Below are 15,167 nucleotides of genomic sequence, written 5' to 3'. Positions count from 1 at the left end.
GAAATGTGGAGCAGCATGTTCAAAGGTCCTGGGGTATGGCAAGAACTTGGAGTGTTCTGAGAGTTGAAAAATGACTGGTGTGGCTGAAATTTAGGAAGGAAAAGGGAGATTACCACAAAGTGAAATTGGAGAAGTAGACAGGGACCAGATCATGGAGGGTAGTGGTCCATGACAAGGAGCTTATAATGTATTAATTGTTGTTAACCGTACATTGCTCACGTGGATGTTTTGAGCATTAAGTTAGTTGTATGGTAAGCATTAAGAGCCCCGGTAGGGTGGTGGTTAAGCACCTGGCTGCTAACCAAAGGTTTGGCAGTTCAAACCCACCATTCACTCTGCAGGAAGAAGATGTAGCAGTCAGCATCTGTAAAGATTACTGCTTGGAAATCGTATGGAGCAGTTCTACCCTGTCCTGCGGGGGCACTAGTAGTCAGAATCAGTGTGACATCTGTGATGGTTTTATTTTGGGTTATGTTAACCATTAGACTTACTGTCTGCCCCAGAATAACTGCTTAGTAGATGCCGCTTCCTTCCTCGGCTCCCCACACCATCACATATATACACCCTTTGTATGTGTAGGGATAAAGGAAATGTGGGGAGTTGAAAGAGTGGGAAAGAAAGGAGGCACTTGAGATAAGGAGTGTGTAAGAGGGGATGAAGGTCCCTCACTCTTATAAGAACCTGCCCTCAACAAAGCTAGATTTCTTTGCTGCTAGCAGGTTTCCAGCAAGATTTACAAGCCTGGCATTAAACTCTAAGACAGTGTGTGGCATCTAGTACTTGGGCTCAACCTCAGTTTTTAAATTTTCTCTTACAAATTTTTTTCCCAAAAAAATATTTTTATGAAAATAAGAAGCTTGACTTCTTTGCTTTTTCATATTTTTGAGGAAGACATGGCTTCTGCCATTGAATAGGGTTATGTCCCTGTTACTCTTCTCTCACACTTGCCCTTGACCCTGTAGCTTGATTATTTCACAGAAGACTGCTGTCTTTAATCTTATTTCATGGAGGAGCCAGGTATAGTTTGCATTAACTTCTGGTTCCCAGAGCTGATTGTTGGGGTTTCATTACTTAATTCCTTAAACATATTTTGGGAGCTCCTACTATTTGCCCCACCTCCCATTTGTCAGTTTTTCCTGCCATGGTGGCCTGTGTGTTGCTTTGATGCTGAAAGTTATGCCACTGATATTTCAAATACCAGCAGGATCACCCATCATGAACAGTTTTCAGTGGCACTTGCAGACTAAGACAGACTAGAAAGAATGGCTTAGCAATCTCCTTCTGGATATTAGTCAGTGAAACCCCTCTGCACCACAACAGAACACTGTCAGACTTGCTTGCTTTGCACACATCATCAAGAGGGATCATTCACTGGAGACTACATCATGTTTGGTAAGTAGCGAGCCGGTGAGGGCAAGGCAGACCTTGGTGAGATGTAGCTCAACAGCTACAACGGTGGACTAGAACTTGGCATTGATCATGAGGATGACACAGAACCAAGCAACATTTTGCTGTGTCATACACAAGGTTGTCATGAGTCGAAGTCGACCTGATGGCAGCTGTCTCACCTGTCTAACTATTTAGTAGGTCCTCTATTAGGCTGTGATGAGCAAATCATACACAGCCCTGCCCTCAAATTTGCCATCATTGTAAGACATTAACAACAATATGGAAAGAGTTTTGTGACTACACAAAGTTTGAGAATATGTTTATTAGAGGGTGTGAAGGAAGAAGACAGCCTCTTCAGCTTGTGAGGAGAAAAGCAAACTTGGATCTGCCCTTCTTTTAGGATGGCAGTGTGGTGGGTGTGGGGAATGAGTTTTTGTGTGGACTCCGGAGTCAGAAAGACCCAGGTTTGAATCCTGATGCTCTGGACACGGGCAAGCTGCTCAAATACACTGAGCTCACTACCTTCTCTGTAAGTGCGTCATGACAGACTCTGCCTTGTGAGGGTATTCTGCAAACTAGTGACAGAATGCAGGCAAAGCACCTTGCATGTAATAACCACTCAGCACATGATAGTCCTGTTGGTTACTCTTGCTGTTATAATCCTTATGATCAGTTGCCAAAGTAAGGACCTAGGATTCTAACTGGCAGAAAGTACATGAGGGGCTTTGCTGTCAAGTTGATTCTGACTTTCCATGCACTTCAGAGCAGAACTGTGCTCCATGGAGTTTTCAATGGCTGTGACTTTTCAGGTGTAGATCACCAGTCCTTTCTTCTGAGGCACCAATCTTTGGGTTAGTAGCCAAGCACTTCCCACTGTTCTGCCACTGCCTACTCCACAATCCTAAGGTCTCCACTGATCCCAAAAGTCACCTCTGTGAGGGCTGTGGGTTTCTGAGTAAAGCCGAGGTGGGAATGCTCTTGGACTAGTGGTTAGGATGCACCAGTAGAATGAGGGTGAAGGGTAAAATTGGAAGGGATGCAAATTCCAGGTGAGCAGCCTCTAAACTACTCACAGATCTATTAGCCAGCCCAGCCCAGCATCAGAGAAATCCACAGCGTGGGTGCTGAGAAGGAAGACCACATAGATCCCACAGGGACTTTTCCTCTAACTCAGCTCAGAGAAAAGATGAGTTCACCCTGTCCATTTTCCTACAGTTCATCAAATATGAGAAAGCATAATTTGAGAAAGGTCATAATTTGACTTTAGGCATGGAAAACACACAAAAAAATAACAGAATAAAATTTGAAGTACCTCATAGGACCTTTCCAGGGTTATAGCAATTGGTAACAGATGCCCCATTGGAGGCGCTCACTCAGTTATGCCAAGAGATTTGGAGGACAGCTACCTGGCCAACTGACTGGAAGAGATCCATATTTGTGCCCATTCCAAAGAAAGGTGATCCCACAGAATGTAGAAATTATAGAACAATATCACTAATATCACATGCAAGTAAGATATTACTGAAGATAATTCAGAAACGTTTGCAGCAGTATATTGACAGAGAACTTCCAGAGGTTCAAGCCGGATTCAGAAGAGGACGTGGAACAAGGGATATCATAGCTGTTGTCAGATGGATCTTGGCTCAAGGCAAAGAATACCAGAAAGAGGTTTACTTGTGTTTTATTGACTATGCAAAGGCATTTGATTGTGTGGATCATGACAAATTATGGATAACATTGAGAAGAATGGGAATCCCTGAGCACTTGATTGTACTCATGAGGAATCTGTACCTTGACCAGGAGGCTGTCGTTCGAACAGAACAAGGGGACACTACATGGTTTAAAATCAAGAAGGGAGTGCGTCAGGGTTGTATTCTTTCTCCACACTTATTCAATCTATATGCTGAGCAAATAATCCGAGAAGCTGGACTATATGAAGAAAAACGTGGTATCAGGATTGGAGGAAGAATCATTAACAACCTGAGATATGCAGACGATACAACTTTGCTTGCTGAAAGTGAGGATGACTTAAGGCACCTACTGATGAAGGTTGAAGAATACAGTCTGCAGTATGGATTACATCTCAACATAAAGAAAACAAAAATCCTCACAACTGGACCAATGAGCAGCATCACAATCAATGGAGAGAAGATTGAGGTTGTCAAGGAATTCACATTGCTTGGTTCTACAATCGATGCCAACGGAAGCAGCAGTCAGGACATTAGACGACGTGTAGCATTGGGAAAGTCAACTGCGAAGGAACTGTTTCAAGTGCTGAGGAGCAAGGATATCTCCTTGAGGACTAAGGTGCGCCTGACACAAGCCATGATATTTCCAATCACCTTGTATGCATGTGAGAGCTGGACAATGAATAGGGAGGACCGAAGAAGAGTTGATGCTTTTGAGTTGTGGTGCTGGCGAAGAATGCTGAAAGTACCATGGACTGCTAAAAGAACTAACAGATCTGTCCTGGAGGAAGTGCAGCCAGAATGCTCCTTGGAAGCAAGAATGGCCAGACTTCGTCTCACCTATTTTGGTCATGTTGTAAGAAGGGACCATTCCCTGGAGAAGGATGTCATGCTTGGTAGGGTGGAGGGTCGACGAAAGAGGGGGAGGCCTTCAACGAGATGGATTGATACAGTGGCTGCGATGATGGGCTCGAGTATAGCAGGGATTGTGGGGCTGGTGCGGGATCGGGCAGTGTTTCGTTCTGCTGTGCATGGGGTCGCTATGAGTTGGAAACGACTCGACGGCACTTAACAACAACAACAACAGCAATTGGTATGGATTATTTATCATGCTACTAACCTTGCACTAAGGAGATACACATATGGGAGAAGTCATTATTAACAAGCTATTTGAATATTCTTCATTGTCAATTTCAAGTAATCTAGTAATGTGTGTATATATGTGCATACATCTACAAAAAAGGAAAAAACAGTTGCTGTTTCATGGATTCTGACTGATGACAACCCTGTATGTGTCACAGTAGAACTGTGTCCCACAGGGTTTTCAATAGCCAAGTTTTCAGGAGTAGATCTCCAGGCCTTTCTTTTGAAGTATCTCTATGTGGACTTGAACCTCCAGCCTTTTGGTTAGCAGCTGAATGCATTAACCTTCACACCACCCAGGGGCTCCACATACATCTACATATATAATAAATATATATAAAAGAAAAACCAAACTCACTGCCATCGAGTTGATTCTGACTTATAATGACCCTCCTTGGGTTTCCAAGGTGGTAACTCTTTTTTTTTTTTTTTTTTTTAATTGTGATTTGAGTGAAAGTTTACAGAGCAAATTCATCTTCCATACAGCAGTTCACATACACTTTGTCTCATGACATTGACTGTAATTTCCCACAGTGCAACAGTTCTCCTCCCACTTCCTCCCCATAGCCACTTCTTCCCTGTGTCCTTCCTTCCTGTGCAGTCCTATCCCCCCTACCCCCCTGCCGCAAGCTGTCTCCTTGTACATACACAGCCGTTCTGTTCTCCCATGATTGTTCTCTCCAAGAAGTGTATCTACCTAATGTAAATGTTCGGCTCATATGCCTATCTTTTGTTTGGCTGGAAGCCACAGAGTGGCTTCAGTTCCACACCTGAGGGGCCCCTAGGGTCTTAGAGGTTTCACCAGGCTCTATCAGACCAGTGAACCTCGTCCATTTATTTTTGCCCCCAAATGATTTTGAGTTTTGTTCCACATTTTTCTCCCACTCTATCCAGGATCTCCTATATAGATCCCCCTCGAAATGGCTAGCAGTGGTAGCCAGGTGCCATCCAGTTCTTCTGGTCTCATAGTTGTATAGACTGAGGATCTCATGGTGCATCAGTCCCTTGGACTAATTGTTTCCATGCGTCTTTGGTTTCCTTCATTCTTCTTTCTCTGCACGAGGAGACACCTGTCATTGCATCATCTAAATGGCCACTTGCAAGCTTTTAAAATCCCAGTCACTACTCGCCAAAGTAGGACATGGAAAAATATTTTTGTGTAGTATGTTATGCCAATTAAGCTTGATGTCCCCTGAGACCATGCCTGAGTCCACAGGTCCAACTACTCGCTCCCGAGGTGGTAAATATTTACAGCAGTAGATTGCCTAGTCTTTCTTCCACAGAGTGGCTAGTGGGTTTGAACTGCCAGCCTTCTAGTTAGTGGTCAAATGCCTTAGGCACTACACCACCAGAGTGCCTTATAAATATATATGCACGTTCATAATTCTGAAAGAAGGGTATTGATGGTCTGCCCCTTAGTTCTTATACACACAGTAACCTTAGTATCCATGGGAAACTTGCTTGGTAATTGTAGCTTACTTCTCAGATTTGACATCAAACTTAACTATTCTTGAAAGAAAACTTTACAGGAATCTATATTTTCCTGTCTTCTTAGGTAGAATTCATTAAACATAATCTAATTATTTCTTCAGTAGTTTGGCTCTCCATAATACCATAGGATTATATCACTAGAAGGAGCCCTAGGGAAATTTTAGTTAAAAGCTGGAGAGTTCTTACCAATGAGAAAATGTGAACTCTAACAAGTTCAGTGACTTTTCCAGACATTCACAGCTGGACTGGAATCTAGGTTTTCTGACCTGTAGTAGATAAAATACAGTTCTCCTGCCCCTGCCTCTTTCTAGAGGCAGAGTACAGTGCTGGTGCATTGCTGTCCTCAGCTGTTACTGGTATGTGTAGGTCTTTGTGCCCTTTTGGAGTCCCTGAGTGGTGCAAACAGTTAACACTCATGGCTGGTAGCCAAAAACTTGGAGGTTTGAGTCCAACAAGAGGTATCTCAAAAGAAATGTCTGATGATCTACTTCTGGAAATTCATCCATTGAAAACACTATGTAAGGATGCCTGGCTACCATTACTACACATTTTGGTCCAAGATTCTGTAGAGGAATCCTGATCAAAAGGGGGGAAATGCAAAGCAGAATTTGAAATTCTTATGTAATCTCCATTTTCTGGAACCACTGAGGCTGGATAAATCCTTGAAACTGTTGCTCTGAGATAATCTTTAAACATTAAACCAAAAATATACCCTGAAGTGTTCTTTAAAACAAGCAATAAACCAAACCAAACCACTATCATCAAGTCAATTTGACTCATAGCAACCCCTCCTTGGGTTTCCAAGGTGGTATCACTACGGAAGTAGATTGCCCAGTCTTCCCTCTGAGGAGTGGCTGGTGGGTTTGAACCCCCAGCCTTCTGGTTAGCAGTCAAATGCCTTAGGCACTGTGCCACCAGAGCTTAAATAATAAAGAATATCTGTATTGAGCATTGTGCTCTTTTAAGATCTCTGTGGGATCAAATTAACAAGAGCAACTCAACAAATTAGATAGAAAACTTAGGAGACAGTAAGTTTATGTTAATGAAGAAGGAATAACTTGGAAAAGGAAGGTGAGAATGATTGTACAACTTGGAGAAGGTAATCAGTGTCACTGAATCATACATCTATTGTTATGTGCCCTCGAGTCAGACCCGACTCAGAGCGACCCCTCCTTGGGTTTCTGAGGCAGTATCACTACGGAAGTAGATTGCCCAATCATACATCTAGAAATTGTTGAATTGGTGTACATTCGGCTGTATATAGTCTCAACAACAAAAAACCCTATGGAATACAGTTCTAGTCTGCCACATATGGGGTCTCCATGAATCAGACAAGTTATTGTGCCCCTTTGCTAAGTAGCCCCACATGACTCTACTTTTATTGTTAATTTTTGCCTTTTATTCCATTGTTAGTGGTGTAACATTTCTTGCTGTTTTCAGTGTCTTTAGTACGAACTTCTTGTCTTATTTTTATATTGCTGCTTCTAATCTTCTGTCCTGGAAAACCAAACGATCAAGCTTGTAAAAGCACAGTTTTAAGATAATGAGGTCTTTAAAATATGTGATGCTGTGAATGGCACTGTCCAAATATGTTTTGGTGAATACCACAGACAGATGCTGAATTAGAGTTATGTATCATATCCCAGGTGCCACTGGTATGAAAGCAGAGATGGCAAAGTAAGATTTTTAAATATATTTTATTAGGACTTTTTTTTAAAAAAATGAGGACTTCTTTTAAGACAATACTGGAGCCCTGGTGCTCCAGTGGTTAAGTACTCGCTACTGTGGTAGTTAAGGTTGTATGTCACCTGGGCTGGTACTGGTTGAGTGGCTGGGCAGCTGGATGTAGTTATTCCCCATGGTGAGATTGATAATTAACTCATGGTGGAATCTACTGGAGTAGCTGAGTAGCTGCTTTAGGGATGAGGGCTGCTTCCAGTATATAAGTAACGTTGAGTAAGGTCTCCAGCTTCTTGGCATGCTTGAACCCTGCATGTAGCTGAGTTTATATTCAGCAGCCTGCCATGATCTTGGGACTTTTAATGGACTTGAATGGCCTGCCATGTGATTCGGTAATATCGGGACGATACCTTTTTACTTGTTGACCTTGGGTTTGTCAGCCTCAGCAGCTAGCAGCTAGCAGCTGCCTGAGTGAAGAGATGCCTCTAGCTTTAGTGGGCTGGGAGCAAGGGATGGAGCTGAAGCCCAAGGTTGAGCAGCTTTCATCCAGCCTCTGGAGCCTGGCATCTGGAACTTGGACTTCTAACCTCCAAAGCAGGAAAATAAACTCCTGTTTGCTAAGGCCATCCCATTTGTGGTACAAGGTAACCAAAATAACTACAACCAAAAGGTTGGAAGTTCAGACCCACCAGTGGGAGAAAGATGCAGCAATCTGCTTCTGTAAAGATTTACAGCCTTGGAAACCACATGGCAGTTCTCCTCTGCCCTATAGGGTCAGTATGAGTTGGAATTCACTGGTCAGCAATGGGTTTTTGAACAGGTTATCTAAGACTGTGATTCTCAGCCAGAGGCGATCGATTTTGTCCCTGAGGGGGTAGTTGGCAATGTCATAGGTATTTTTGGATGTCACTTGCCAGGGGGTGTGGATATAACTGGCATCTAGTGAATACAGGCCAGGGATGCTACCAAACATGCTACAATGCATGGGGCAGCTTCCCCAAACAAAGAATTATTCAACGGTAATAGTCAGTAGTACCAAAGTTGAGGAACCCTTATCTGAAACCATTAAGGCCATAGAACATAGGAGCAAGATTTACTTACAGATCTAAAACCATGAAAGAAAACATCCAAGAAATAGAAGGAGAAACACTGAAGAATGGCTGGTGGGATTTTGAGGTTATATGGTTAAGTTTAACTTTATAAGAAACTGCCAAACTGTTTTCCAAACAGGTTATTCTGTTTTACCATGGTGATGTATTAGAATTCCAGTTGCTCCACATTCTCGTCAGCACTTAGTATCATCAGTTTTATTATTATTAGTCATTCCAGTAGGTGTGCAGGAGTCCCTAGGTGGCATAAACAGTTAAGTACTTGACTTCTGCTGGAAGGTTAGCAGTTCAAACCCACCCAGAGGCGCATTGGAAGATGTTATTGTGTTAGGTGCTATCAAGTTGGTTCCAACTCATATCAACCCTGTGTACTACAGAAGGAAATACTGCCTGGTCCTGCACCATCCTTAGAACCGTTGCCATGCATGAGCTCATCATTGCAGCCACTGTGTTAGTGCATCTCATTTAGGGTCTTCCTCTTTTTCACTGACCCTCTCCTTTACCAAGTGTGATGGTTAAGGTTGCATGTCAACTTGGCTGTGCTGTGATTCTCAGTGGTTTAGCAGTTATGATGTAGTCATCCCCCATGATGAGATTTTATATAATGTAATCACTTCCATGATGAAATGTGCTATGAGCAGCCAGTCTGTTGAGAGATTTTCCTCTGGGGTATGTCCTGCTTCCAATATATATTTGGACATCTTGGGAAAATTCTCTGTCACATGCTGGATCTTGATCCTGCACCTAGCTCATCATCATCTCCAGTTCCTGAACTTGAACCAGTGGCCTGCTCTATTGCATGCCAATCTTGGGATTGTTGCCTTTGTAGCCTATGATCCAACAATCTGCCATTTTACCTGCCAATCTTGTGTTCGTTGGCCTCCAAAGCCAACAGCCTGCTCCTGCAGCTGTGTGAGTCAAGAGATGCCTCCAGCTTGACGTTTGTCCTGTAGACTTAGGACTTGCCAGCCTCTAAAGCTGCATGAGCCATTTCCCTGAGATAAATGAGATAAATCAATCTCTCTCTCTCTCTCTCTCTCTCTCTCTATATATATATATATATATATATATATATAATTTTTTCACTGGTTTTGCTAGAGAACCTAGCCTACGACACCAAGCATGATCTCTTTCTCCAGGGATTGGTCCCTTCTGACAACATGACCAAAGTACAAGAGATGAAGTCTAGTTATTCTTGTTTCTGAGAAGCATTCTGGCTCCTTGGACTAGTTTTCTTCCAAAAGGTTACATTACAACCTTGAAAGGCCTATGGAGATCTTAAAAGCTTGCAAGCAGCTATCTAGATGCAACAATGGGTCTTTCCTTGTCCAGAGCAAAGAAGAATGAAGAAAACCAAAGATTCATGGAAACAATTAGTCCAAGCAACGGGTACACCATGTGATCTTCAGTCTATACAACTATGAGACCAGAAGAACTAGATGGTGCCTGGCCACCACTGTCAACCACTCAGAGAGGGATCTTTGTAGGAGATCCTGGATAGAGTGGGAGAGCAATGTAGAACAAAATTCAAAATCATTTGGGGAAAAAAATAAAGGGACCAGGTTTGCTGATCTGATAGAGCCTGATGGAACTACTGAGACTATGGTCCCTAGCTGCCCATCAGGTGTGGAATTGAATCCACTCCTGTGGCTTCCAGCCAAACAAAAGAGAGACATATGAGGTGAATATTTATACTAAGTAGATACACTCCTTGGAGAGAACAATCATGGGAGAATAGAAGGGCTGTGTATGCACAGGGACATAGCTCAGGGGACAGGAGTGCATGGAGGGAAGGACACAGGGAAGAGGTAACTATGGGGAGGAAGTGGGAGGGGAGCTGTTGCATTGTGGTAAATTGTTGTCAATGTCATGAGACAAAAGCATATGTGAGCTGCTGTTTGGAAAGTGAATTTGCTCTGTAAATTTTCACCCAAATCACAATTAAAAAAAGAAAGAAAACCCTATGGAGCAGTTCTACTCTGTACACATAGGGTTGCCATGAGTCGGAATCGAGTCAACAGTGACTAGTAACAACCATAGATTTACTCAAATAATTACTTTTAGAAGGATCAACACAAGGCGGGCCCTATTGAGGCAAAGGTTAAAGATATCTCAAATGTCCAACTTTTCCAAAGTGCTATACCAATCCATCATCTCTACCATTAACTACTCCTCCTCTCACTCAGTACTCTCCCTCCTGTCTTATAATTCCATAACTCATATATTCACAGAACTCATGAACTGCCAAGGGATTGGCTCACACAATTGTGGAGACTGACACATCCTAAATCCATGGATCAAGTGTCAATCTGGAGGATTCTCCTCACTCACGTGGTTTCAGGGCCAATGAAGCCAAATCAGCAAGTCAGACAACAGGCTGCTGGCTCACAGTTCAGAAGCTGGTGAATCAGGTCAGACATAGGCTGCCATCTCAAGTCCCAAGAAGGTCAGATGATGATGAATCAGATGCAAGATCCAGAGTGAAAGAGAGAATTTTGCCAAAGCTTTCATGTGTATTGGATGTAGACCATACCCCTCAAGGAAGCTAAGGGTAGTGACTTGAGGCAGTAACTCAAGATACATCCCACTCTAATCCTGCATCATTAATGTAACAGACTACTCACTCCAAAATGGGACCATAACCATAGGCACAGAGGCTAGAATTAATAATATATAACAAAATGGAGGACTATGGCTAGAAGGGCCATGTTAAGTAATTCTTTGCACCACAGATACATAGTGGTATTTCATTGTTTTTAATTTACTTTCTCCTAATGACTAATGAGGAGCTCTGGTAGCGTGGTACCCTAAGGCACTTGACTGCTAACCAGAAGGTTGATGGTTCAAACTCACCAGCCACTCCTCGGAAGGAAGGTTGTGCAATCTACTTCTGTAGTGATACTGCCTCAGAAACCCAAGGAGGGGTTGCTGAGTTGGATCTGACTCGACGGCACATAACAACAACAATGACTAATGATGTTGAGTCTCTTTTCATGTGCTTATTTGCTTCCACATATCTTTTTGGTAAAGTATTTGTTCAAATCTGCACTTTTTTTTTTTTTTTTATTGTGCTTTGGGTGCAAATTTACAGAGCAGAATTTGTTTTACATTCAACAGTTTTTGTACATTTGGTTTAACTCCCCAATTACCATGCCCAACCCTAACCCACTCTCCTCTCCTTTCCCTGTGACATCCCCCCATCCCTGTACCCTTCTTGGTTATGTACTCCTGTCTGTCCAGCTTTCCCTCCGTGTGAATGCTGCCCCTCTGGTGCCCCATGGCCGGTTGCTCCAAGGGGTGTGTCTCCGTAGAGTAGGTGGGTCTTTTGCACATTTTTTAACTAGGTGATTTGTTTTCTTATTACTGAATTTTTGACAGTTCTTTTTATATTCTGAATATCAGTCCTTTGTCAGATACGTGTTTCATAAATATTTATTCCTAGTCTGTGGCTTGCCTTTGTTCCCTTAACCGTTTCTTGAATAAAGCTGACATTCCTAATTTTGGTGAAGTCCCACTTACCATTTTTTTCTTTAGGGATCATACTCTTGGTGTTGTATCTAAGAACACATGCTTTCTTCTAAAAGTTTTACATTTTAGGGTTTACATTTAGATGTAAACAGCTTGAGTTAATTTTTATTTAAGGCATGAAGTGTGGATGAGATGTTCAGCTTTATTTTGTTTTGCTTATGGATATCCAGGGAGCTCTGGTAGCATAGTGCCTAAGGCACTTGACTGCTAACCAGAAGGCTGGCAGTTCAAACCCACCAGCCACTCCTCGGAAGGAAGGTTGGGCAATCTGCTTCTGCAGTGATACCACCTCGGAAACCCAAGGAGGGGTCGCTATGAGTCAGGGCCGACTCGATGGCAAACAACAACAGCAACATGGATATCCAGTTATTATAGTACTGTTTGATCATTTACTGAAAAGATTGTCCTTTCCACCATTGAATTGCCTTTGTACTTTTATCGAAAATTGACTATATATAAAAACCAAAACCAAACCCACTGCCATCAAGTTGACTGTAACTCATAGTGACCCTATAGGACAGAGTAGAACTGTCCCCATAGGATTTCCAAGGCTGTAAATCTTTATGGAAGCAGAGTGCCTCATCTTTTTCGCAAGGAGCAGCTAATGGGTTTGAACCACAGACCTTTTGATTAACAGCCCGTTGCTTTAACCACAGCTCCACTGGAACTTGATTATGTATATGGGGTCTATGTCTGAACTCTCTGTGCTGCTCCACTGATCTATTTGGCTATCCTTCCTGCAATATTATACTGTCTTGATAACTGATAACTTGATAACTTGATAACTTTGTCATAAGTCTTGAAATCTGGTAGAGTGAGTCCTCCAACTTTGCCCTTCTTTCAAAAGTATTTTGACTATTCTAGTTCCTTTGCCATTCCCTATAAATCCTAGAGTCAGCTTATTGATTGCTGTGAAAATGCCTGCTTGGATTTTGATTGGGATTTAATTGATTCCATAGATCTACTTATAATGGGCATCTAAACAATATTGAATCTTCCTATCCAAGAACACAGTATTATCTGTCCATTTGTTAAAGTCATCTTTGATATCTTTCTCCAGTGTTTTGTAGTTTTCAGTGTTTCATGGTTTTTTGTACTGTTGTATAAGATACTGTTTTTCAAAATGTCGATTTCAAGTTGTTAATTGCTAGAATATAAACAAAACAAACAAAAACTAAAAAAAAAAAAAAAAACCTACTGCCCACTGAGTCAATTCTGATTCATAGCAACCCTTTAGGACAGAGTATAACTAGCCCATAGGATTTCCAAGGCTGTAATTTTTTTTTCCCCCCTTAACTCTTTATTGAGTTTTTTTTTTTAATTCTTTATTGTGATTTGGGTGAAAGTTGACAGCAAATTGGTTTTCCATTCAACAATTCATGCACATTTTGTTTTGTGACTTTCATTGTAATGCCCACAATGTAACAGCACACTTCCCACTTGTTCCCTGTGTTTACCATTTCCCTTCGTCCTTCTTTGCTGTTCCTTCCTGGCTTCTGAGCTTTATTCCTGGGTAAATATTGCCCTTTGATCTTCTGTGGTTGATTGTCCTAAGGAGTATGTACCTCCCTGGTGTTATTGTTTACCCCATTGGCCTGTCTATCATTTGGCCAAAAGTTGAGCCACAGAAGTGAGTTCAGTTCAAGGCTTATTAGGTAGGTGTCTAAGGGCCATAGTCTCAGAAGGTCCACCAGTCTCTATCAGACCAGTAAGTCTAGTCTTTTTATGATTTTGAGTTGTGTTCCACATCTTTCTCCCACTCTATCCAGGACCTCCTATTGTGATCCCTTTCATAACAGTCAGCTGTGGTAGCCAGGTACCATCTTTTAGTCTCAGGGTCATGGAGACTGGGTTCATGCAGTCCATTAGTCCTTTGAACTCATTGTTTCCTTGCATCTTTTATTTTCTTCACTCTTTTTCACTCCAGACAAGGAGAGACCAGTAGTTGCACTTAGATAGCTGCTCACCGATGTTGTAAATCTTTATGGTTAGCAGTCAAATGCTTTACTTAGACACTATACCATAGGGGTTTAAAATTCTTCTCTGATAATTCCAACATCTGTTTCATCTCAGAGCTGGCATCTGTTGATTGTCTTTTCCTTTGAATATTGGTCATACTTCCTCATTCTTTGCTTTGGGTCATACACACAGCTCAAGGACAAATCTGAGACTTGTGTAAATTCATACATGGGATTAGGGAGTTTCCTTTTTCTGTTCTCTCCTCTCTGGGATGCTCCCCACAACTTCTGGCCTACATAGGTCCCTTTCCTGGTTTTCTGGACAGAAGGATGGAGCTCTTTTAGAGTTTGCATAGGTCAGAGCTTATGGTACAAAGCCAAGAGAGCAAAAGGAGGGAAAAAATGGGAATTTCACATCCTATACCAGTCCCTTCTCCAAGTTTAATTTCCCTTCACAGTCCCCCGCTTTTGTTTACTTTTCAGTGTCCTCAGGTCGTTACTGTCTGTAGTTTGTCCAGAGTTTTTCATTGTGGTCAAAAGAAGAGAGAAGCTGTATTGTCTTATTTCACAATGCCTGAATTTCCTTTTTTTTTCCCCCTAGCATGGACAATATTTTTTCCTTTACCAACTGTTCTTCAGTATCCTCTATCAGTGAATGCATGTTTGGGGTTGTTAGACACCCAGGAAGGTGTGGCTTCCTCAGGAGAACTATCTGAGGAACTCTAGGTTCCTTAGAGAGAAGTGTCAGCACCCCTGTCCCTCCCTTCCCCTCATCATATCATGCTTCGGCCCATCTGTAACACTCCCTTCTAGATCATAATTAGTCTTGCCACCCGCAGAGGAATGTGAGGGTTTTCAGTCATTCTTTCCTGGGGGACTCTCCTTTCTCACTGTAGTATAACTGTGTATATTTCCCAAGTCTCTAAGCTGTGAGGAAAACAACACAGAGACATAGCTTGGGGGGGAGTAGTGCGTAGGAAGGAAGGACACAGGAAAGAGGTAACTACAGGGAGAAAGTAGGAAGAGAGCTGTTACATTGTAGGGAATTGCAGTCAGTGTCATGAAACAAAATGTGTATGAACTGCTGTATGGAAAATGAATTCGCTCTATAAACTTTCACCCAAATCACAATAAAAATTAAAAAAAGAAAGAAAGCTTCTTAGAGGACAAGAGTGAAGAAA

The 15,167-nt window shown here is 42.2% G+C and overlaps 1 protein-coding gene across 1 annotated transcript in view; it reads left to right on the top strand.

The window, feature by feature from the left end:
- The window catches only part of STK10 (serine/threonine kinase 10), a 230,286-nt gene that overhangs the window by 191,543 nt on the left and 23,576 nt on the right, over positions 1-15,167 (top strand). The gene's annotated exons all lie outside the window — the stretch shown is intronic.

Source organism: Orycteropus afer, unplaced genomic scaffold, assembly GCF_000298275.1.
Source record: "Orycteropus afer afer isolate SDZICR_OR568_19922 unplaced genomic scaffold, OryAfe1.0 scaffold00062, whole genome shotgun sequence".
NCBI lineage: Eukaryota > Metazoa > Chordata > Mammalia > Tubulidentata > Orycteropodidae > Orycteropus > Orycteropus afer.
Note: the sequence above shows the minus strand (reverse complement) of the source record. Positions and strands in the feature narration are given on the sequence as shown.